At 46.5% G+C, this 11492-nt stretch overlaps 1 protein-coding gene across 1 annotated transcript in view; it reads right to left on the reverse strand.

Moving 5' to 3' along the window:
* LOC133349261 (eyes absent homolog 1-like) overlaps positions 1–8970 on the reverse strand; it is a 132210-nt gene extending 123240 nt beyond the window's left edge. The window contains exon 1 of the mRNA XM_061562612.1: positions 8952–8970. The gene's annotated coding sequence lies outside the window, so the exon portion shown is untranslated. The remainder of the gene's footprint in view (positions 1–8951) is intronic.
* Positions 8971–11492: the final 2522 nt, after the last annotated feature.

Consider the following 11492-nt stretch of genomic DNA (forward strand, 5'->3'; position numbering starts at 1 on the left):
CACTCACACCCATTCACCTACTCACACACACACTCATCCACACCCATTCACCTACTCACACACACACTCATCCACCTGCTCAATCACACACTCCCTGTCTCTCACTCACCTACTCATTCATCCACGAACTCACCCACTGAAGGACCCACTCACTCGCACACTCACTCACACCCATTCACCTACTCACACACACACACTCATCCACCTGCTCAATCACACACTCCCTTTCTCTCACTCACCTACTCATTCACCCACTGAATGACCCACTCACTCGCACACCCACTTATCTATATACTTGTGGATCCACTCCCCCGCACACCGTCTTGATGGCTAACCATCGAACAATGGCGTTCACTGCATCGCACACTTTCAGATGCGCTTCTATGGCCGTCTGGAATGCTCTTTCTTCTGGAGCTATGCACTTTTAAATCTGGATTGAAAACTAATTTCTGTAGAACTTGATTTTTGTGTTCAGTTTGTTGTCCTCCTACACCTCAGATTTGGCCGGTTCGGCTCCGTACGGTGCAAAGAAAGTTTAACACGCCTACACTCAATTACTCAGTCACCCACTCTATTGCACAGACACACAAAACGCACTCCCTCTCTCTCACTACTCATTCACCCACTCACCCACACGCTCGCTCGCTCACTCACTCGCTCTCTCGCAGCGGGGCTCAGGGCACACATCGCGGCTGCCCTCCGTGGTCACACCGCTCGCCCCGTTTCCTGGGCTTGATTCAAACCAGCAGCCACGACCCGCCCCCCCAGAGTTGACAAAACGTACATCGGGAGAGGAAAATAACAGCTTTGCAGCTGTCCTGAGCTTGACAACTAGGGGTCAAATCCTACTACCCATAAAACACGGTTCGCGAGCCAGTTTTTTTCCGGGGGTTTTTTGGTACCCCCAACTGCATTGCGGGCGTCCGAGTTTGTTTTCGCGTGTGCGAATGCGCGCGTAGCTAAATTTACGCGTGGAAGCCTACGTGAGCGAGCGCAAGCGCACGTGCCAAACGCGCGTCGTCTGCACGTCTGTGAACGCGCGCGCGCATCTCCGCGTGCGTATTTACATGGGCAGATTGCGTGCAGATCAATGTCACCGCGAGCCAACAATGTCGTTTACAAAACTTGCAGTTACATTTACTCAATGCACGATGACGGAGAGAGAATTTAAATATTAGTTCAGGAATTTTATGCAGTTCTAGAAATAAATAGAATTCAGAGAGCTCAGGAATTGAACCGACTCTCGGATGAAGAGAAGAAAGTTCTGGGCGTTACACCTGTAGAAATCAACTCTGCCATTCACATTGTGAAACAGGGGAAGCTCGTAGACCAGATGGTATAACTGTGGACATGATCAAAGAAGCGGGACCAATTGCTAGATAAACATAATTCGTCTTGAATCTTGACTTAAAAAGCTTTCGTGACTGCAGGAATTCATATTCTTTGAGTCTTTCGGTAAAGCCACGTAGATAGAAAAAAAATATGACGACGTTTCAATTAGCTATTTTTTCACCTGATGACGATTGCTTGTGTTGCGATCGAATCGTCGTGATATTTTTTTTATATCTACGTGGCTTTACCGAAAGACCCAAAGAATATCATTCGTTTTGTTCGCAAAATGTTTACACGGAAATGTAATGCCTCAATCATAGAACGATACTTCAATTATTATTCAATAAACAAAAAATTTTTTTTAAATACTTCAAAACTACACATCATTAGCCTCTTGACACACGGATGATACACATTCAGGAAAGGTCATTGGAGACAGAATAACGATTAATCTAGTCGCCACCTAACAACGAGAGGAAGTAGGTTGAGGAAAGGTTTATCTACGATCAACTACATACATATTGTTAACCAGATTCTGGGGGGAAAAGGTAATAAATTGTAATTACAATTCTAACTAGCCTTTGTAGGTTGTGAAAATACATTCGATTTGGTGTAAATTATGTGCAGTTACTAAACTGAATGCATGACCCCATGGAGATAAAATGGTGCCTTCTGATGACCATCCTTTCCACAAATTGTAATAACGACTTCAGAGTGAACTCGGTTTTTGAAGATTTTTTTGTTAACCAATGAAACCTCCATCAGTAATTTTTTTTAATCTATATCACACGAAGCTTCTATTTTTAAATGATAACCTCTTTAAAAAGTGTTTTTACACCAAACTGATTCAGGTTTAATAAAAACCGAATCAGAATTCAGAGTATCCGTGGAATGCATTGGCTTGCACTTTGATGGACAAGGTCGTTGCATGGCAGTTGTGGGAAGCGTGGCAAACCGGCAGTGAATCACTCGCGATGGGGGTCTTAGGGGATTTGTTTTTACAGAGTCATCAGACAAAGCACGCACTCATGGCCCCAACACGAGTGCCGATTCCCGATGCCGTTGCGAGTCGCGGTCAATGAAATGCACCCTGTCTTGCTGGGGATCGTAACTCAATGTGAAATCTGCTATGACACCATTCCCCCACGGCAGGTGCACACGCACAGGCCTTTTGTCAATCCACTGCTGGATGCGGCCTGCCCCACGCCGTGCGGGTCGCAGGGGACTCGGCAGTACGGGTTGATTAAGACGAGGAGTATAGATGTGAGAGCATAGTACAGTACAACAATAGATGTTGATGTACTGCCGCCCTCTGCAGCCCACAAAATAACAGCGCAAGCCATATCACGACTGGCTTATGTAATATTAAAGTGCAATCCTGCTTAGCTTTCACGATCTGACAAGATGGGCACGGTTCTAGATGTTTTGGTCATATTTATGCACGAGACAAATACAAAGAAGCCTGTATAGCCTTAACAGACTTTTGGAGCAAGTGCTGTTAGCGAGCACCAATGAAAGTTGGCACTGCAAGGAGGGGGTGGGTGGCCAGCACCACCCCTGGCCACCTTTGTCTCCCCAGTGGCGATGTTTACACACCGCACCAGGAATTAATTCCAAGACTGAGTGGACCCAGGTGGAGCCAAGGACTGGTTTAGACAAATCGACACTGGAGTTGGCCGTGAGCGGGAATCAAACTCGGGTCGCCAGGGTTCAGAGCGCAAGCGCCACTAATCGCTACACTACCACTCATACAGACACACACGCACAGCAAAATTGAGAAATAAAAAGTAAATGGGTATTGCAAAACGTGAACTGAAACCACAGGACATACCGACACAACAGAAAACATGAGGACGTGTGCACGGTCACCTTTTATTAAATTCCAGCACAACGAGGTGCACCGCTCGAGATGGACATGTGAGCGCCATGCGAAAGGGCGCAAGGCATTTGGAAACGGGCACCCAAGTGTTTTGAGGGATATTGAACGGGAGACTTGGAAGTGAAACGCAACACCGCTTGCATCACGCGAGGTGTAACAAATATGCGCAGAAGCTCACGCAAATATGTGAGGGGTCAGAGGGCAATTAACCAAGTGGTGGATTTTAAATGGTAGCGAACGATTTGATTCGTATGAACTATCGAGAAAAACTGAAACGTTTATAAATTATACCCATTTTGCCCAAACATTAAACTCGAGAATTAAAGGACTCAATTGTGAACAGGTTTTAGGAAAGGTATACTAAATAGTGCAATCAAAATTTTGCATACCACCAGTTACGCATATTCTGAAAAACCCAATATCGTATATTCATGGTGGCATATTATAGTACACCGATGTTTTGGGTTACTCCGTTGAAAAAGAAAGCCGGAAATGTATATTTGCATATTTAAATAAATATATACACAGGGTGGGCGAAAAATCAGGACACACAGGGTTATTTAATATATTTTAACACTGTCATTAAAACATTTTAATTGTTTCAGTTAATGTTAAGTATTATGATTATTAATAAAAAAAATTCTTCTTCCTTATCAGATGACATTTCAGAATGGAATGACAGCTGACTGAAGATGAACGAGTTCAATTGGTTTGTATGCATTCTTATATTTCGAAACGTCCTAAATTCATTTCAAAAGATAATTCACGCATGCAGTATTGTTAATGGCAGTCAGTTTGAAACTTTGTTAAAATAAATTAAATAACCCTATGTGAGTTGTTGAAATCAATATAATAACCCTGTGTCCTGACTTTTGAGCCACCCTGTAAAGTACAACCTGAATAGGCCAGGCGGTTCAAAGGTCAGAGCACTCTGGCAGCATTGCCGAGGGCACCTGGGTTCAAGACCAGGTTTCAGCTGCGCAACCACGACAACACCAGGTTTCTCAAACGTAACAGGTGAAAAGTCTCAGCCTGGTCACCAAATGACTGCACACCCCGAGTTGCCGAGATCAAGCCACCAAACTCTTAAGCCCTCCCAGGCCACAGCGAGCGCAGCACCCCCACCACAGGGGAGCCACGTGGCCCAGGCGACACACACACATGGGGCGGACACAGTTGAGTGCGCAAAACAGCCACGATCTGCAGTCCCCCTTCGTTATAATTATCATCGTCGTCGGCATCAACGGCAATGATCAATCCACTGCGATCGCCCACGGCTTTGCAATGCAACACTCTGGTGAGCACCGACACGCACACACATGAGCTGATCTCATCTACGCAGTGGAGGTCCTCTCGGACACGTCCTTTCCTTTGGCTGTCACTCGGTCGTCGGTCGAAATCATCGGCCATTATTAATTATCCATGCCAAGCGACATTGCACAAACGAGACCCCCTTAGCAGTGGCGTCACTACGGTTGGTGTCACCCAGTGTGGTAACTCATGGCGTCATCCCCCCATGGACCTCCTCCCGTACCAGACCATTCAGAATCCTTCGTCATGTTTTTTTTAACTAATGTTACTCGTAAATCGTAATTCCCGTATATCACTGGATGTAATGACAATAGTAGTGACGTAAACAACTAGCAAAATTAAAATTACACCTTTAAATTACAATGTCATACGTACAGCCTAAATGTACTTATACATAGTTTCACGTGGTTAAAGTGCAAATTCGGTAAGAAAACAATAGAATTCGAAGTAAAAAAACGTTAAAACATATAAGAACTACATAAAATCAGATATATATTTGAAATACAGTGATATTTTTAAAAACATTTTTTAAAAGACTAGAATGAAAAAAAAACACTAATTTAAGATTTAAATTATATTTCTAAACATGTATCAAGAAACATAACATTTCCCTCCACTTCATGTTTTAAATTGTCAATTTCTCTATTTAGTTATCAAAGAGTTATATAATCAATAATTGTTCTACATGTAAGTTTATATCAATATTAATCATAGAATAACAGGTTATATAGTTGTAAATTGCTTAAATGTAATATTTCTTAGATTATGAATACTAACAACAAAATTGTTTTGTAAAATCTTTCTAAATTGAATTACTACACTATTAGTTACATTATTAGTAACCGAGCGTAAGCCTTTTGTTATTAGTCTCCTTTTCTTTTAATTACTACTTAATTCTCAAAAAAGTTACTGATATAGGTTCACAAATACTAATTACCACAATATTGTAGCTAAAGCATCAGAAAATGACAATCAGCGACTATTAAAACACGAGCAGCAACGAACACAGCAGCGCGTGTTTGTAGTGCGTGCAGACACCACGTGACTCGAAGCATCACTGTGATTGGGTAACAATGACAGCTCTGACCGGAGCACATTAGAAGGTTCAAAAAGTAAATTAGAATAGAGTTTTAGCCTTGTAGGTATATTGATACAGTACATGTTAGCTGGGCTTACGAAAACAATTTTGTTGTTATAGCTATGGGGATATTTTTTTTATAAAAAATAAATAATTTCCACTGCACAAAATTTGTATAGGCAGTCATTTTGGTGTCACCCCCTCTGATGGTGTCACCAATTGCGGTCCGCACCCCCCAAGTGACGCCACTGCCCCTTAAGGTTTCTGGTCAGGGAATATGATGTCCCTAAAACCTGCGCATGTTCTCAAATCCACGTCTGCCACTTACTGCCTCTCAGTGCAGATCTCAAGTCCGCACCTCACCACGCTTCTTTGTGCACTTTTCAACATTTTTTGCTCCATTTTATTTATCGACGTCCGTATTTACGATCCGTATGTCATAGCGAATAAGAGTATACACCAATTTAAAAAGTCTTGTTCAGGCACATTCATTTGTTGCTTTTCATTCAAATTCAGTTTAATAATACGAATTTTTACAGTATGTTGAAATTATTTTGCACCGTACGTAGCCAACCGTACTAAAGGAGGTTGCAGGGGAAGGACAACAAACTAAATAAAGTATTAAAATCATCTTAAGTCGCTGTACAGGAAATATTTTTTTATCTGTCTTAACAGACAAAACAAAAAAATACCGAAACAAGAAAATCAAAACAAAAAACCACGAGTTGGTAAAATCGAACAACGCGGCGCACAGCAAACCAACCGTCCCAACCACCATGACCAAACGCAGCCAGCGGATTGTATTGCAATGTGTAGTCACCGATTGGCACTTCAACACCTCTAATTTAGGCAACATGGTGGGGGGAACGATAAACATCACACCTGGGGCAAGCAGCGACATCGGCACGGTGTTCCTCGTCGCGATACCACAGGCCCGAATTGCTAAAATAAAGAATTGCGCCTCGGGCCCAAAACCGGCAAACGGTGCAAGTGCACACGTGCAGGTTTGCCCCCCCTCCCTCCGACAACAAACTTGTTAATACATTCAATTAATGGTTTTATAGCCTACTTGCTCAGGCAATAAATATACAGAGTGGAGCTTTATAAACATGAGGTGTTTTATTTGGAGGAGGAAATAAAAATGTTTTCTTGCTTCATCAGCACGCCACACAACGTGCAAACGATCACCTGTGCGTGCTTACACGCTAGCGGTGGGGGGTTAGCACGCTGCGCTTATGAACCCGGCCGCGTGAGTTAGATTCCCCGCCACGGCTGGAGTGATGTCCAAACCGATTCTGGACAGTTCAGGTTCACCCTACACCAACAAGCACCGACCAGCATGGTGAAGCACAGGCAAACGACCGGTTCCATGTCTGGCACAGCATAAGGAGGCCCTCATGCAGCCGTGTAATCACACAGTGATCCAAATTATTGCTGCGGTCATTATTATTAAAAACACAGGCAAACACAGGCACACACCGGTGTGTAGCATTTATGTTTGGACGAGCAATGACGGTGCAGGTAATTTACTGTTTGGATGTGCGGTCATGTTTAAATGCAATAGGCCTAATCAAGATTTTAAAAACAAACACCACCCTGCAAAAATAATTGCAAACAAGCAATCAAGAGGCTGATCAATCAAGTTAAATAAAATGGCACCGTCAGGCTGGAGTTAATGCATTGTGGATGTTTGGGATACAAGCGCTGTACCTATGGATGGAATAAAGGATTTACTGCAGGTAATGGGGGGGGGGGGGATTGGGTCTTGAGCTTCGAACAAAATCAGCGCTGGGAAGTCACGGTGCTGATGACAGTCAAGCAGAGGCGATCCAACACAATTGAAGGAGGGGGACAGATTCCAACCCAAACGGGTCGAGGCCAGACACGCGACCGCGTTCCGCCCCAATGCGCCACGACGAGTCGGGACTGCGTGACACCGAGGGAGGCACTGCGTTCGTTTGCAAAGCAACCAACGGGACAGAGAGACGGCACCCCGCTCCGAGTGTGTGCTCGCGTCCAGGTTTAGAGCGGAGTAGGGGGCGGGGGGGAAGGACTTGCCAAATGTGAGGAAATTATCTGACGCGTAGGTTCCAGTGAACAATCAAATTCTAAAAACGGTCTTGAAACACACAGGGGACAAAAGGACGGGGAGAGTCAAGAGTCAAGACGCCATCACAAGTTCAGATAAAAATACTCGCAAACGTCCGGGCACCAAGCTCGTAAACCGACATAACGAACGGGGCATCCAAACGCGTTTTTTCCCACCACTAAATTATCCGTCTTGCTGCACAGAATTCATGGGAGAGTCACACTTGCCCTTTAAACACTTTACAGTGGGCATCTATAAACGCGGCCTCAATTACGCATCTAACCTCACGAGCCGATTGTAATTTAACCGCGAAAAGCGTAACGAGAATGCTGCACAACATCTCGGCAAACCAGGGGATAGCACAAGCGGGCTTTTCCTTCAACAATGACGGCGGCTGCCGGCAAATTAACACACGGGAGCACAGCCGTAGCAGTACCTTAGCAGGAACACGAGTATATTAAATCCCCATGTTGCTTTAAATTAATGGCCTGTGTCTGCTTTACGGCCACAATAAAAATATGGCTCAGCTCGTGCGAGAGGAGGAACTTGCAACACCCACCAAAATAAAAAAAAATTGTGGCGGAACAGCTTATTGCTACCGGCTCTGGACGGAGTGCGCCGCGGAACAAAGCCTCTTCTGAGAGCGGGGGCGGAAAGGTGTTCGAGTGGAGCGGGCGAGCGCTGCAAAACTGGCTGCCGGGAGCCCTTGAAAGCAATATATCGGCCAAAAGCAACAAACCAGACCGCCCGGGTGGAACAATGGCTCTGGCCACCCGCCGCAAAGACAAATAAACTGACCTGCTCACAAAGCGCCGGGTGGGGGCCAGCGGCCGGATCGGGGGGGGGGGGGTGGAAATTATAAATTTAAGCAGAAATGATGAACGTCAGCGCACCGTGCAGGGAGGAGGGGGGGGACAAGCGACGTGGGGGGAACGCGGCGGCAAAGGAGCGCCAAGGTGCGAGGGACGCTCGGGTGCTCTGCAAGGGCCGGGGACGCGGAAACAAAGCGTTACATGGGGGAAGACGGGAGGGGGGCTTCTATCTTTCGCACGCGCGGCAGTGCCAGGCCTTGCATGACCCCCCCCCCATCTGCCGTTCGTACGGGTGCCAGATTCTGCTGACCACCAGTGCCCCCCACCCCGAGCCAAATGTTTGAGCCAGCACGCAGCTGTGCACGTCCCTCAAAACGGCGGGTGTACAGTGCTCGTACATGCGCGCGTGTGTGTGTGTGCTCGTGTGCGTGCGTATATATTTATACTCACTTTATAGCATGTGCGAGGCCCAGCGCGCGCGTTTACTCGAATGCTCGAAGCTGGCGCCGGTGAGGAAAGATGGTGTCGAACGCTAACGCTCCGGTGGGCTCCCTCTCTCATGCGTACACACGCCAGCCAAGCACGGCTCCAGGCAAGCACAGAGCCGTGTGAACACAAAGCAGGTACAAGCGAGCGAGCTTTGTCACACGGCCATGAGCTCCACCTCCGATGAGAGAATAAAAGCAGGCGAAAGAGGACACCTTCTATAAAACAATAAGCGCTTCAAATCAAGCAGCGTTCATCCGTTTCAATTGGGCTTCTCTTTCATGAGCCCTCCCCCGTTATTCTAATAAATAGGGCTGTTTGGGGCGAGGAAGGGAGGGAGGGGAAGGCAGGAGGAGAATCCGCAGAATTGAACTTGGATTAGGATATTGTTTATGGTCACTTTTTTTTTTCGCAAAGACAAATATCCTGCATGGAAACCTCGCCCAGGGTGACTTTCTTTGTCTTGGGAGAACGGAACCCCGTTTTACCGAACCATCGCTGGGAAGGATGAGCGTCGCCACGAAGACGAGTGCCTTCGCTCCGGCTGCGGCGACGGAGCGAGCCGCACGCTCTCTCGCAGTTTTGAGGACCCCTTGGAACCGTTCCGACGCCAACATCGGGGCTCCGCTCGAGCAAAGCAAAAAAAAATCCGTAGGCCTCAAAGCGACGGTGCCGGAGGTTCACATCCAAATACGGGCGCGGGTTTAAAATGTCACCCCCCCTCCCCAACCCCCGGCACTCTACAAGCCCCCCCCCCCAGACCAGAGCAGCATCAACCTAAATCATTTCAATGGGCCGTCGGTCACGCCGTTTGGACACAAAACGACGTGCGGCTTTGATGCAACGGTATGCCTCCTGCATCAGATAAGCCCCTACGCGGGTACGAGCGCATTTTGAAATTCCTGCTACCGAACCGAAGCGGATGTCGTTTTGAGAGCTGGACATTTGACAGCTGCCAGTGGTCAACTCGCATCTCAACTCTTTTGAGTGCACGAGGAGCGGTCGGTAAGTTTTCTAGAACAGGATATTAAAAATATGCACAGGCCAGTGCTTTATTCTCCAAGAGCGAGTGAATGTACGTACGAGGTGCGCTACCTGTGTACGTTTACGCGAATGGAAATTAATGAGCATGTAAAAAGTCACATCAGCAGGGATCGGGGGGGGGGGGGGGAAATCAGCTCAACATCTGCCAAAGTGAAATGTTGAGCTCTATATATATAGAATGTAGTATTATTTTATTTTCATGTTTCGCTTAAGCTAAAGTGACAAGTAATTATTTTCATTCAAGTTCTACTGTACAACATATTAAATTAATATGCAGTATACCACCCGAATGCTAATGAATAGTATTCAGGTTAAAACGCAGAACATAAGGAGCCCTTATTTTCCACCCACATGATTGAGGCTCCCCGGCATTGCAATGGTGCTTTCTTCGGTAAGAGCCCCCGGACCAGGCAAGAGTAAACCCTCGTTTGTTTAAACAAGAATTCAAAACTGCCGAAAAATGAGATCCGCGTCACTTGAAAAAAAAACGCCACTTCTCCAAGCCCCGTCTGCTACCTGACCGTATTTTAGTTCAAACCGGTTGAAAGCCTTAAAAAATATTTCTCGCTCGGGAGCCAAATGCAAATGAGGTCGGATCGAAATTTGCTTTGGCAAGGGCGCACACCGACTCGGTAGTCTTGCCGCAACGAGAGCCAAGATACGAGAACCCCCCAGAATGCCTTTAGGCGTGAATTCACGCGCACCTGCAAGATGGGGTGGAGGGGGGGGCGGCTTCAACGCAACACAGCTCACCCCCAGAGGAGGCACCGTTTAGTGACGTCAGGGGCCCGGCGGGTTTTTTTTTTTTGGGTCTCGCTTGGCGGCGGCCCCGCGGCCCTCTTGTTTATCTTGGACGATCCCCTCCCACTTTCGGGTCACCGACTTCAGCTTGACCAGCCGAGCAGGTTGTGCAACGCGTGAACAGGCGCTCGATTTACGCCGGTGAGATCTTGCGACAGCCCCTCCCGCCGGTCGCTGGTGTGCGAACGCATCTGACATCATGAGTGACACTCAATTAGTATTTATCAAGTGACTTACGCAAGCAAACCGGCGGACGGCCTGCCTCGTGAAAAAGGCATCGTTTTTTCGTGAAAAAGAATATATTGCGCAGAAAATGTTAAAACTTTATGAAGCTGCTGTTTGAACGGTGTGAAATTGTACCGTTCCACGCATTTACATTTGTTAAATCAATGCGCAACGAAGAACAAATAAGAGAACATGTGGAACAAATAGAAGGTTGGGCGTTGCATCAGTTGCAAAGCCGCTTATGTCGATTGTGCATCAGCGTGCCCCGGTTTTCCGGTAGGGATGGGTTGTGTAATTTGTGCAAATAAAGTGAGTTTTTTTTCTTTTACAGGTAAACGAGGGGGGGCTGGCAGGGGGGGCATCCTTTACTTAAGCCAGGCTTAAAAAAAAGTGAGGAGCATTTTCTCTGCTCGGGTTATAAATAGGCAAACTGAA

This window comes from Lethenteron reissneri, chromosome 29 (assembly GCF_015708825.2).
Source record: "Lethenteron reissneri isolate LAM-NWPU_2019-01 chromosome 29, ASM1570882v1, whole genome shotgun sequence".
Lineage (NCBI taxonomy): Eukaryota > Metazoa > Chordata > Hyperoartia > Petromyzontiformes > Petromyzontidae > Lethenteron > Lethenteron reissneri.